This window comes from Eupeodes corollae, chromosome 2 (genome assembly GCF_945859685.1).
Source record: "Eupeodes corollae chromosome 2, idEupCoro1.1, whole genome shotgun sequence".
Classification (NCBI taxonomy): Eukaryota; Metazoa; Arthropoda; class Insecta; order Diptera; family Syrphidae; genus Eupeodes; species Eupeodes corollae.
The window spans coordinates 8,094,547-8,109,036 of record NC_079148.1 but is presented as its reverse complement, the minus strand read 5'-3'; the positions used below and the strand labels follow the sequence as shown (position 1 = coordinate 8,109,036).

General features: G+C 34.4%; 1 protein-coding gene across 7 annotated transcripts in view; it reads right to left on the bottom strand.

Moving 5' to 3' along the window:
- LOC129944211 (phospholipid-transporting ATPase ABCA1-like) overlaps positions 1-14,490 on the bottom strand; it is a 30,367-nt gene that overhangs the window by 11,672 nt on the left and 4,205 nt on the right. The gene's annotated exons all lie outside the window — the stretch shown is intronic.

Here is a 14,490-nt window from a genome sequence, read left to right as displayed (position 1 = left end):
CAGAAAATGAATAAACCACAGAGTTATAAAGTTCAGATTTCAGTTAAATAAAAAACATGATTAGCTGTCATTGTGAATCTGCTTGACTCTCTTTCCAGTCACTTTTCCAATAAAGTTGCCTTAATTGGAAGTCAATTTTTTGGCAGTTATCCAATCAGATACTAGAAACTTGCCTTACTTTCCCTAGTATCGCCTAAATCTGCTCATTGTCAAATGTCAGAAGATGAAAGCTTCGAAATTGACAGCTACTCAACTTTCTACTACTTCCTATCAAATGTCTACTACTATTTATCATTCAATTATGATTCATTTTTTTATTTGACTTAAAGAAATGTGTTGACATTTAGACCCACTTCTTTTGCTTCTGCTTTTACTTCTTGTTGAATTCTTTCAATAATATTCATTGTTAATTTTAGGTACTTTTGAAATATTACAGTTATGAGTAATATTCATTCATATCATAGTAGATATAAATTCTTATCTTTTAAGAAGTGATTTTGGAATTTAGGTAAATATTGTGACTCAACACACTCAAAATTGTGTAGGTTTTCTTTTGGAACTCAAAGTTCCGAAGAAGGTTTAACAACACGTTCTTAAACATTTAAATATTTTATTTTGCACATGACAATAGAAACAATTTAAGGGATGACTGCAAAAATTATATTTCTTACGTTTGGTTATAATGCCGCATGTAACTTTGGACCTAAAATTTTTAAGAAAATGTTAGTTCTTTAAAAAATTAGTACAAATTGTAACGTTGCTTTAAATTGTTTAAGAGATAATAAAACCTTTGTTTGGTAAAACAAATTTGTTTAGTTTTTCTTATTTAAAAAAAAAAGTTTTTGAAAGTCATTTCGGTATATCTTGATATTCTTATCTAAGACAAAATTTATTTGTAGTCGATATCTCTGCTCTGTTTTGGAGATATGACCGACGAAAAAAGGAAGTTCAATCAGACGTTCCAACGCAAACAAAGATATCTCTTTAAAACCCATACATTTTAATTCTAGTGACCTTGAATGTCAAAATTTGTAATTCTTAAAAAAATATAGTATTTAAAAATTGCAAATCGAATTCAACAATTAAAGACGCGTTCTATAAACCAAGAATAAAAAACTTAGTTCAAATTAAAATAATGCATAATGGCAACCAGATGAATCAAATGTCAAATTTAGGAATCATTCACAATCAGCAGTGTGAATAAATTTTGGCCATAAATCGTTATGTTCAGTCGTCTCCTTCAAAATGGGTTTGTTTATAAAGCTTTATATGACACCAACACCTCCCCTTGTAGTGGTGAGGAGGCTTACGCTTAAATTTTCAGCTGATTAGCTGTAGATTTTTATTTCTTAAGTCCTCAGCTGATCAGCTGATCTTTTTTTAAGCAAACTAAGAGAAACCCAAAAAACAAAAAACCATGGACAGAACACAACAAAAGAATGAAAAACCAGCGGGAATATGCGGTGAAACGTCTGCAGAAGTCACTGTTGCTGGCGCGGGCATTGCCTCTCCAACAGTAGGAGGGGAGAAGTCCCGAGTGACAGACAAGAACGCACATAAGGACAAAACTACAGCGAACACAGCAACGACCATTACACAGGAGGAAGAGGACTTTCTTCTCACTTCTTATTCCAACCTCGGTGTGGAGGATGGCGCTAGCATCGGAACACTAGAGACCGATGACGACACATGTTCAGTTGCTAGCTCTACCATCTCACATTTGTCGACCACTTCGGAGTTCGGAGTAGAATCTCCAACTGTAAGAAGACAATCAAACGACCTGGGAAAAGGAAATGGGAGGAATTGACAGCAAACGAGCAGAAACGACTTTTCAAAGCTCGTGCTTTCCTAAAGAACGATCCTCTTATGATGGGGGACCATGTGCCCAAACATCAGGAGAGGCGGATTCCAAAGGAGACAGTGACGTGGGTGCGCTGATGGGACCGCCCAATCTACCGATTGATATTGTTCAATCCAAGAAAGGAACGACCCCTTCAGTTGGCTCCCTGATTAGGGAACAGACGCCGTTGCAAACTTCAAAGGCATCTACATCCGCCAAATCCAGTACGGGGCCATGTGCAACAACGGGCTTGGAGGATGGTAAGACGGTCTCGAAGGAGACGAATCTAGAGGGTACTTGTGAAAGCAGTACAAGGGGCCATGTCCCCGAATGCAGCTCTAGCATAACCCCTTCACCTTTTTCAAGCAGCAGTGTCATGGACGTTACTAGGACGACAAAAACGGTGATCGAGAAAAAGACTACCAAAATTCTCACCGAAGACAGAATTCTTCAGAGGAGAATACGAAACACTGAACGGACAATTTGACGCCTATCCAACAAAGACGCAACCATAAGACACTGACAGCAACGAATAAAAACAAAAATATAGGGTCTAAGAACCTGATGAGGGAGAAGGAGATGGTGGGCCATGTGCCTCCCCTGATTCAGTAGCAAAAACATCCAAGAGAACAAGGCAGGATAACACACTTTCGGCCACGAAAAGATCACCACTGCAGAAAAGAAAAAAGACTTTGGCTACAGAAGAGACGTTGGAGGCGCTCAAATTCGCCATTGCGGATTACGGAAATCCCTCAAGAAAACTCTCAGAAGACCAATGGCAAGTATTGGAAATGATGAGGATTAGGTTAACGATGTTATCGTTAAAAGCATGCCACCACCACTCTTTGGGAACCTCAGAACCATCCATGGGATCAAAGTTCTGACGTGCGAGGATGACAATACTCTTGCTTTCCTGCAGGACTTCGTCAAAAGAACGGTAGCTCCCTGGCCCAACGCTGATCTCCGCTTAATCGGTCCGAATGAAATCAGCGACTTCGTCGATCCTAAGGCCAAAATGATGATCAAAGGTCCCGCGATACCCCGAGATTGCGTAGAAAGAAATCTTCAATCTCTAAATACGGAACAGCTAAGTCAAAGCTGGAAAGTAATAGAGACGGGAGAACAATACAGAAGTGCAACTTAGCCACAAGTCTATATACCTTTTGCGAAAAATTGGCTACAAAGTTCGCATCGGCATCAACCGGTACCAAAGTAAGTAATAAAATATGAACATGAAATTGATACAAATTAAACTTCATCACAGTAAAGCTGCAGCTCCAATCTTGTCTACATCTTCGGAAGTAGAGAAATTGACAGTGCCCTGATTCAAGAACCCTTGATTTCAAATGGCAGAATTAAAGGAATACATGCATCAGACCACACAAGTAACTAATTTCTTTAAGCAAATTACAGTGATCCAGACCAGTGTACTGTGCAACTAGAAAGGAAGGGACTCCCACCACTGATCCTGACATCGTGCTATATGCCGCATGCGACCAGAAGGGCCTCCCGCTAACATTACAAGCTGGCTCTGAGAGCCACATCACACCCAATGGGATAATACCGACATCAACAACAGAGGTGAGTCTATTTTTGAATTTATACTAGAATATAATCTTTTAGTAGCAAACAGGGGTAACGAACCCACTTTTGTAACTAAAAATAGAAAAGAAGTGCTTGACGCTACCCTAACCAATAATTCAAGCACAATATGATAGGCTTCTTGATACAAAATGAAACAGCAACTCCAAAACCCTTTAGGAATTTCAGGAAAACAAACTGGAATGTATTCTGTAGGGAAGTAGGACAGGTGATTCAAAATCCGGACACACTTCTAATTCAAGAACACTGCGACATAGATATTGCGTCAGAGTTGATCTGAATCTCGCTTTAGAAAAAAGCTTTCTCATCAATCATATGGGAAAAGGTAGGAAAAAACTAGAAAGTACAAATTTATCATCAAGAATCAGGAAAATTCTGACCAATTTTACTGCCTTGCTTAGGCTTCCAAACTACATTAGCGCCAAGCAGAGGTCCTGGCAGTGACAACAGCTTCTACAAAGGTATCAATGATGGCGATACCACAAGCTGATATCACCTTTTAAATTGATAGCCAAGAAGCAATAAAAGCGATTACTGCTACTGAGGTAAAATCAAAGCTTGTTTCATGCTGTCGCGAAGAGCTTAAGGTTTTTGGCGCACAGCACAACATTAGACTCTGCTGAGTCCCAGGCCGCAGCGAAATACTAGGCAACAAGAAAGTCAATGAATTAGCGATATTAGAGTCAATGCTTGACGTAAGCCAAGCTCAGCTAGTTAGCACCCCTACCTGTTATTTAAAACAGGAAATCTCAAATAGAATAACTATCAAGGCCGATGAAAGGTAGAACCTTCTTGACACCTGCGGCACTACAAGAAAGATCTGGCCCTGTTTTAACAAACAAAGTACGGAAAGAATTATGCAGCTACACAAGGGATCAGTTCGATCTCTTGTAAGCATAATCACTGGACATAATCTGTTAGGTTATCATATGATAAAGATGAGAATCAGTTCAGATGATCTATGATCAGAGGATGCGGTAACGAGGAGGTCCATGAAGACACTCCGCACTCTCCCATCAAAGGAAGAAACTGCTTGGCAACTATTTCTTCGGGGATTTAGAAGAACTCTCTAGTACGCCAGGTACTAACATTCTGAACTTCGTCAAAGCCTCTAAATGGCTTGGCTAACTGAACACATAGGTTTTTCTTATAAGCTTGAGTAGCAATACTCACGAGTATCACAATGAATCTGTGTTGATCTAAGTGTGACGGTAAATACATCAACTGTCAGCCCCTCAACCTAATCTAACCTATGACACCAACAACAGAACAAATGCAGATTTTTTCTCATGAAAATACTGTCGAGAACGTTTTTAATTTCGTGGCGTTTTTGTTTCGCTTTTGCTTGGTTTTAGATAAAACATGGACTCTCAAAAAGTACAACAAACACCTAAACTAATTATTAACATATTCTACGAACATGCTCCCGAGAAACACAAGACTAAACGTCAAAATTTTATCCACTGCCTATAGTGACTTACAACACTCAACCGTTTCTGTGTAAGAGTAATGTCAGGGATGAAAATTACCTACAATTTGTATACCGAGTCCAAATGGGCGAAGAAACAACATTTTCTGTCAAATAAAAAATTTTGAAGACAATATTTTAATTTTTAAAAAGCTATTTGAGTCGAAAGTAAATTTTTACCAAGTTTTAGTATTGTTTTTTTTGTTCAGGTCAATTGTCAATTCGATTTTTTTTCAAATTTTTTCGAAGTAGAAAACAAAAGCTATATTCTCATTTATATTTGAAAAGATACTTAAGTGCAAATTCAATTTTTACCAACTTTGAGTAATGTTTTTTTAGGTTTTTTGATTTTTCTCAAAATCTTACCAAATGTTTAAAACGTTATTTTTCGTTGCTCAAAATTGTTTTGGAGATAAAATCATTTTTTATTCGTAAAAATTTTCGAGCTGACACATTTTTTTCAGTTTTTTTTTATTTATACTTTTTTCAAAAAATATACTGGTTTGTTATCACGTTACAATATATTCTATACAATTTAATTCAAGTCTCTAGCGTTTTTGGTTCATGAGATATTTAGGGTTAACCAACATTTTCACCGTTTCACCCTTTCTGCCTTATTAATATCGATATCGAATTCAAATAAATGTATCTAACAAAATTTATTTGAAGCCAATATGACTTCTGGTTCTTGAGCTATGGACAACGAAAAAAACCTCGCAAACGTACGGACGTACGAACGTACGTACACACGCACGGACAGACATCTTTCTAAAAATCTTTTATTTCGACTCTAGGAACGACTTGAAACGTCGAGAAATTTCAAAATTTTCAATTTGACAAATCGAACCCATTACAATAACTTCCTATGGGAAGTTAAAAAACAATATGGTACCTAAATAGCTTCCTTGTGGGACACCAAAGTTGACAGAAAATTCAGCTAAATGTTTATTTCTTAATGGAACACTATAACTTAAATTGCACGAAATATTAAACAAAAACTTAATTTAAACTGTAAATACATGTTTCTATCTTCTTCAATCAGTGCACTAAACTAATGGAAAAGACCGTTTAATCTTTAACAAACTCAAACTCTGGACAATTACTTGGATACTGAAAATTTATACTTTCCAAAATGTTCATAGATTTCAATAAATAATAATTTTAATAATAAATTTCTTATTATGTGCCTTCTCTTTTTATTTAGCAACCCACAATTTAAAATCCGTTTTTGACGTATATCACAATTAATAATAAACAAATTCTCCATCCAGTTCATTCTGACCACAGCAAATAATGTCATTAAGTTGATTTGTTACTATAAACAGTAGCAATATAATAATATAAACATTTCTCTTGTTTTTTAAACAAGCATTTATTTTTGGATCAACTACAACTTCGGTATGACGAAAAATCTGATTAAATTTAATATAATTAAGTAGTTGGACATTTTAACCTTAAGTATCAGGTTCAAAATTGTCCTACACATCTATGTATGTATATGGGAAATGACATTTAAACCCTCTTTTAAAAATTCAATACTTTTTGTTCAATTAATAATCATATCGAATAATAAATCTTGGTTGGTATTTCCACAAAATATGTTGGTGCATTGAATACTTTAGGGTGGAAACAGAATTTTAATAGAATATTCTAAGTACTAAGTATTTAATCGATACTTTATACATGAAGTTCATTTCAATATGCAATTACCTTTCACAATGAACACAAGTTTGTGTCAAAATAAAGGTATGGTTATACGTTTATTGTGAACGTTTTGAAAAAAAAACACCATTTTACGACGCAATAAATTATGCCATAATATGGGAAATGATACTGGAAAGCTTTTCTCTTGATTATTTGTTGACATTATTGCGATAAAATGAAATAGTTTTACTATACTTTAGTTTCTTTTCTTTCTAAATGAAAACAAGAACAAAAGAAGAAAATTGTAATCATTAATTAATACTTAAGTCAAAGTTGATAACAAAACTATACAACGCGCGAATTGTACAGCCTTCTGATAAATAAACATTTATATCTAAAGAAAAATCATATGACACATTACAACTTTTATTCATATGGGAATGCGATTAAATGCTATAGTTTATAATAGATACTACCAAATCAAACAATTAAACACGTGAGGACATTAATTGCACGATTAAAACAGCTTTAGATAAAATGCCCTCTTAATACTTTCAGATGACAAATACTTAGCTTGTTGAAGCTTTAAAGGGGTGGATTATAAAAGGTTTTTCTCTTTTTTTACTCTTTCAAAAACGGAACACGTTATTCCAGCTCATCGAGCAATTACTTAATACCTTAAGTACCCAACACAATTCCAAACGTCATAATAATTATACAAGAAAATACAAAAAGAAATGAACAAAATAAATAGACGCATACATAACCCTCGTACATATTTGAATATTTAGACGTCATCTAGTTTATGCGTTCCTACCTAGTTTTATGACATAAATGAATGGCAGACAGTTAACCATAATTTTTGACGTTTACATAACATTAGCCATACCGGATAGCACACACTTGAAAAAGGTAAATGCGTTTTGCTTCGAGCTAGTTTTCTGTTGCTTAACGGTTAAGAGGTTACTTGCAGACTCCACTTCAAATTTTATAATAACTACGCCGCGGTCCATTAAGAAAAGAAAAATAAACATTTGAATTCACGCAAATTCGAAATAGTAATGGAAAAAAATAAATCGAACCGCAACAGCAGCGCCACCATGGTAAGAGGTAGTAACAGCAACTTGAAATAATTGCTTGCGAATTATAGAATGGCAATTATCCGTGTGTGTCTTATAATAACATTGTCAAAACATCATGAGGTCGAATTTATTGATTGAAGTTTTGTGGTAACAATTATAACATACATACGTTACTTTTCTAGGTGTAAAATTACTATAATTATTTTGTGGTTATGGGGTGATAGTGAATTGAAGAAATTAGGGTATGTTGCCATTGAGCAACATCATTTATGATGCCAAGTGCAATTTCATGATTTCCATAAATGTTTGTATTTCTGAAATATTTAAATTATTGGTTTTCCTTCTGAAACTCTTAATAGTTTATTTGTTAATATAGGGACTTAATTTTTGTTTAGCACATCATATTATTATTTATAATAATTTTATGTTGTGCAATGCATTTTTCTTTCAACACATTTTTACCAAGTTTTGAGAAAGTACTCGTATTTGCAATCATGCGTCAAAGTTAATTAAAAATGTACAACAAAAAAAAATATAGTGTTTTCTTCGTGACTGTGGATGCAATGCACTTGCATGAACTTACCAGGAAACTTAATGACAGTATAACGAATTATTATTAAGAGTTTTTGTTTTGTTTTTAATAAATTTCCGTAAAGAAAATTAGTTTTGGTAGTTTATAGTTGAAAATGTAAGTTTTTTGAGTCGTTCCTATGAACATGTTAGAGAAACTAATTGCTTTTTTGAATGATCATCCGCGACCAATGACTTTTTTGATAATTCTTAAGATAAAGGGTGTTTTTTTAGGCGGAATGAGTAGTTTCGTAAGTTGTTTTCGATGACAGTTGAAAATGTCAAATTTTGTTGACATTACGGTTCAGTAAAATTTTACAATTTATTGGATAACTTTAGAAATTAACTTTGCAAAACAAAAATCTATTGGCGAAGTTCATAGAGGCATTTGTCCATTTTAACTTGTCATAAAGCAAACATAACCATAAAAAAGTACTTCTTGACATATGCCATAAATGACATACAATTTTCTACCAGAAATTCATGCAAATATTTAAAAGTGCTCAAACTTAAAAAAAAACACCCCATAATTGCACTGTTGAGGAAATGTCATATTCTCACCGCAGAATATTTATTCACTTTCATAGAGTGAAACTAGTTGTCAAGTTTTTTTTTTAATGGTTGCCAACACTTTACTTCACAGTTGGGTGACACAACTTTTTGAATACATGCCAAACTAATTTTGTCACAGATTGAAAATATTTAGAAAATATACAAAAATAAGATGTGTTTGATTTGATTAGAAATGTCAAATATTCTCATGAGAGCATACATTTCGCTCATTTAGATGTCATTTATAGCTATCATTGATTTTCATCATTGAAATCAATTATTGGAATTTTTTTGACAGGTTGGTTTTAGCTTTCATTGAACATTTCTGTCAAGCTGAACAATGAGCAGAGTCTGATCGAACAGAGTAGAGTTCTGTGCAGAGTATGTTCAGAACTCTCTAATTTAATTGTGAAACAACTTGAGCACTAAACTGTCAGAAATTGTTTTTTTTTATTATAAATTATCTTACCTTCTGCACTAGAGCTAGCAGCCTCTTCCGCCACTTTTATTTGTTTTGTCGATATTAACTTCCCATAGGAAGTTATTGTAATGGGTCCGATTTGTAAAATTGAAAATTTTGACATTTCTCGACGTTTCAAGGTTCCTAGAGTCGAAATAAAAGATTTTTAGAAAGATGTCTGTGAGTACGTCCGTACATAGCTCAAGAACTAGAAGAGATATCAACTTCAAATAAATTTTGTTATACAAATAAAAATGCAGAAAGATGCAGAAAGGGCTCTCAAGAAAATCGCGTTGGTGGTTTTTTTACCATAGCAGTTTGTAAAAAAGGTGTACATTTTGGATAACCCCAAATATCTTACGAACCAAAAAGGCTAGAGACTTGAATTAAATTTTATATAATATATTGTAACGTGATATCAAAGAAGTATATTTTTTGAAAAAAAAATCCATTTAACGGTTTTTTTTATAAATCAAAAAAACTGAAAAAAAATTGTCACCTCCAAAATTTTACGGCTCAAATATAATTTCATCTCCAAAACAATTTTGTGCAACGAAAAATAATGTTTTTGACATCTCATAAAATTTTGAGAAAAATCGAATTGACAGTTTTTTTTATAAAAAATAAAAATCTAAAAAAAACATTACTCAAAGTTCGTAAAAATTGAATATCGACTCAAATATCTTTTCAAAAACTTGAAATTTAGGCTCCAAACTTATTTTACTTATAAAAAATATTGTTTTTAACATTTTGAAAAATCTTGAGAAAAATCGAATTGACAGTTTTTTTTACGAAAAATAAAAACCTAAAAAAAATTAATAAAAGTTGGTAAAAATTGCTTTTCCACTCAAATATCTTTTCAAAACTTTGAGATATAGGCTTTAATTTACTTTTATCTTTCAAAAAATCTTGTTGTCAACATTCAGTTATAGTTTGAAAAAAATCGAATTAACAGTTTTTTTACAAAAAAATTAAAAACCGAAAAAAAAATTAACAAAAGTTGGTAAAAAATGATTTTCGACTCAAATATCGTTTAAAAACTTTGAGGTAATAGCTTCTAACTAATTTTTTCTTATAAGAAATATTGTTTTTAACATTAGGGCAAATTTTGAACAAAATCAAATTGAAAGTTTTTTTTACAAAAAATAAAAACTTAAAAAAAAATTTATAAAAGTTTTTAAAAATTGATTTTCGACTCAAATATCTCTTCAAAAATTTTAAATATTGGCTTCAAACTAATTTTATCTTATTAGAAATATTGTTTTCAACATTCAGTAAAATTTTGTAAAAAATCGAATGCACAGTTTTTGTACAAAAAATTAAAAACCTTAAACAAAATTAACAAAAGTTGGTAAAAATTGATTTTCGACACAAAATCTTTTCAAAAAATTGAAATATTGGCTTCAAACTAGTTTTATCTTATAAGAAATATTGTTTTCAACATTCAGTAAAATTTTGTAAAAAATCGAATACACAGTTTTTGTACAAAAAATTAAAAACCTAAAAAAAAATTAACAAAAGTTGGTAAAAATTGATTTTCGACTCAAAATCTTTTCAAAAAATTGAAATATTGGCTTCAAACTAGTTTTATCTTATAAGAAATATTGTTTTCAACATTCGATAAAATTTTGAAAAAAATCGAATTTATAATTTTTTTTACAAAAAATAAAACTCTATAAAAAAATACTAAAACTTGGTAAAAATTTACTATCGACTAAAATAGCTTTTTTAAAAATTAAAAATATTGGCTTCAAACTTATCTTATTTCACAGAAAATATTGTTTTTTATATTCAGTAATTTTTATATAAAAATCCAACAATCCGTTCTTTCATAAAAAAATAAAATCAATAAAAAAAAGTACGCAAATTTGGTAAAAATTAATACGAGTACGTATAGACCAACTTTTAAGCAAGACAAATCGACAGACGGGATGGGAAGTTATCAGTGTGGGTGCATCCCAGCCTCTTTTTATTTATTTGAATAAAAAAAAAGTTTTTAAGGGGTCTTCAAGTAACACCATTTTTTTTTTAAATTAATTTTCTAAAAAACAATTCACGTAAACTTTTACCAAAAAAAAACTCTTACAAGGCCTACAGTTTTAAATCGAAGTAGAAAAATTTAAAGCGCACTGTGGCGAATACGTAACAACTGAACTTAGTTGTCATTGACACTTTCTTTGATAGCAATTTTTGTATATAACACAAGACATAGGCGGCCCAATTAATATTTAGCCTAGGGCGAAAATAAACATAAATCTGCCGCTGGACATGCACGCAATTTGCATAATACGAAAAAATAAAAACATGTAGATTTGTTAGAAAACTAAAAACATGTTTGATTACACATAGACACTCACCCTTACATCATTTCCAAGCAAAATGATTTAAAACAGCAAATAATATAATTTTTGTATTAAAAAAAAAACACAAAAATGACAATATCTCATCAGATAAGAAAGTTGACTTGAAGGAGGTATATAGCGTCTTGGTGTACCTACGTAACTGGAATTACCCTAGGTAGGGATCTACGAGTATAATCGAAATTAAAAAAATATGCCACGCTTTAAAATTGATTTAAAAGACAAACAAAAAGATATTAACAATACACAAATCAATTGGAATCTTAGCTGAAATGTATGTAGGTATGCAAAAGTTGAGTCAATATCAGTTGAATTGTCATTAAAGTCTTATAATTCATTCCTATAGGTATTCAGTTACATTCCTTAACTAATGAACAATTCATAGCGTAATTTCACACAACATAACTTCTTAGTTTTATTGTTGTTGTTTTATTTTGAGTTGTTTAGTCATTATTCATAATTCAAATATAACTACATACTCATACAAGTATGAATAATTATACACTTTGATCCAGGGGCGAACGTAGGTAGGGGTTTTTGGGGTTAACTTACTTACTTAAGGTGGTTCTACAACCTTGTATGAACTAGGGCCTCACCCAACAAACTTCTCCTTCTAGCTCGGTCCCTAGCTAGATGTCTTCAGTTTCGCGCTCCAAGTTGGGTGAGGTGGCTTTCGGTTTCCACTGTGCGCCACCTGATCCGCTCTATGTGATCCAGCCATCTTATTCATTGGAATTTTACCTTTCTGGCTAAGTCTACGTCGCTGTACAGCCCGTACAGCTCGTCGGTACATCTTCTCCTCCACTCCCCTTGGATGCATAGGGGACCGTAGATCACACGAAGAACTTTTCTCTCGAACCGACCCAAGGTCCTTTCATCCGCTTTTGTCATAGTCAATGCTTCTGCACCGTATAGCAGGACGGGGATGATAAGGGTCTTATATAGCGACACTTTGGTCCTTCGAGAGATAACTTTACCACTCAATTGCTTTCTTAGTCCAAAACAGCGGTTAGCAAGAGTTATTCTGCGTTTGATCTCAGCGCTGGTGTTGTTTTCTGCGTTTACAGCGGAGCCTAGGTAGACGAAGTCCTTGACTACCTCAAAGTGACGTCTGTCGATTGTGACGTTTTGACCAAAACGTCGGTGTTGTATGCCCTTTCTTGACGACAGCATGTACTTTTTTTTGCCTTCATTAACCGTTAAACCCATTTTTGCCGCCTCTGCCTCAATACTCACAAAAGCCTGAGTTCTTCCGATTATGTCAATGTCATCAGCATATGCTAGTAATTGAACAGACTTTTGAAAGAAAGTGCCAATAGTGTTGACGTGTGAGATCTGCACTATTCTTTCAAGCACGATGTTAAAAAAATCGCAGGACAGCGCATCACCTTTTTTGACATCGAAAGGTTCTGTTAAGTTGTTTCCAACCTTTACGGAGCAGCGTGAATTCTCCATGGTCATCCTGCACAAACGGACGAGTTTGGCAGGGATGCCAAAACTAGACATGGTTCTATACAGCTCGTCCCTGTAGATGCTGTCATATGCGGCCTTGAAATCGATGAAAAGATGGATTTGATTGACTGTGGACTTTCCTGTCTAAAACCACACTGATAAGGACCAATTACGTTGTTGACGATGGGCTTTAGACGTTCACATATTACGGCAGAGAAGATTTTGTAGGCGATGTTAATTAGACTGATTCCTCTTTAGGTGCAGTTTACAGGGTCTCCTTTTTCAGAATCGGGCAAGCAATGCTGAGCCTCCATTCATCGGGCATGCTTTCTTCCGACCATATCTTACAGATAAGTTGGTGCATACTCCTAACCAACTTATCTCCAGCTGCTTTAAAGAGCTCAGCATTCAAGCCATCCGCTCCAGCGGCTTTATTAGACTTCAGCTTAGATATGGCAATCCTTACTTCGTCTAATTTTGGAGGACGGGATTGTTGGCTTCTGTCGTCTATGTTGAATGGATCATCCTGCCTGACACCGGAATTCGGTTCATCGTCGCCTTTATAGAGTCTGCAGAAGTGGTCCTTGCATATCCTCAGCATTGACTGCTGTTCCACTATGATGTTTCCACTTTCGTCTTTGCAGCCTTCGGTTCTAGGTTTATGTACCTGTGAATTTCGTTTCACCTGTTCATAAAACTTTCGAACTTCATTCCTGCTTTTAAACCTCTCAACATCTTCGACCGCACGCTTCTCATGTCCTCTCTTTTTCCATCTGAGAAGTCGGTGTTCCTCTCGCCTGTTTTGCTCATAGAGCTCATGAGCAGCTCTCCTCCTTTTATGCAGCGCCGCTTTGTTTGCCTGTTGTTTGGCTGCATTTGCCTGCCGACATTTCTCATTAAACCAGGGGTCCCTTGTTCTCTAATTGCATCTTGGCAATGTTGCCACTGGTTTTCGATGCATTGTGTTGGCGGTAGAGAACTTCGAGAGAGGTTACTTGTAACTCGGTCGGAAAAGGATTTTGCGATCTCTGGCGATTGTAGCCGTTCGACGTTGTACCTTCTCCCAGCACCTCCCTGTTTAACCCTGTGACTGGAAATCCGAAGTGCTACCTTGGCTACAACGAGGCAGTGGTCCTAGTCGTTGTTAGCTCCTCGGAAAGTTCGTACATCCATGATGCTGGAAGCGTGTCTGGCGTCGATCGCAATATGATCAATCTGGAAAACGCGTACTGGCTACCATGACGTTTCGCCACGCAGCAAAATCTATGAGCCTGAATCCGTTGTCGGAAGTGTTGTCGTCCTGGGCATTAAAATCGCCCAGAACATGACAATGAGCAATTAACTGGCAAAAAAACAATGGCGAATCTGAAACTGAAGCTTATGGTTCTGTCAATTTTGAAAAGAACGAAAACAATGCATAGGTAAACTTTTACTTTTAATTTTATGCTGAGCAGATTTTT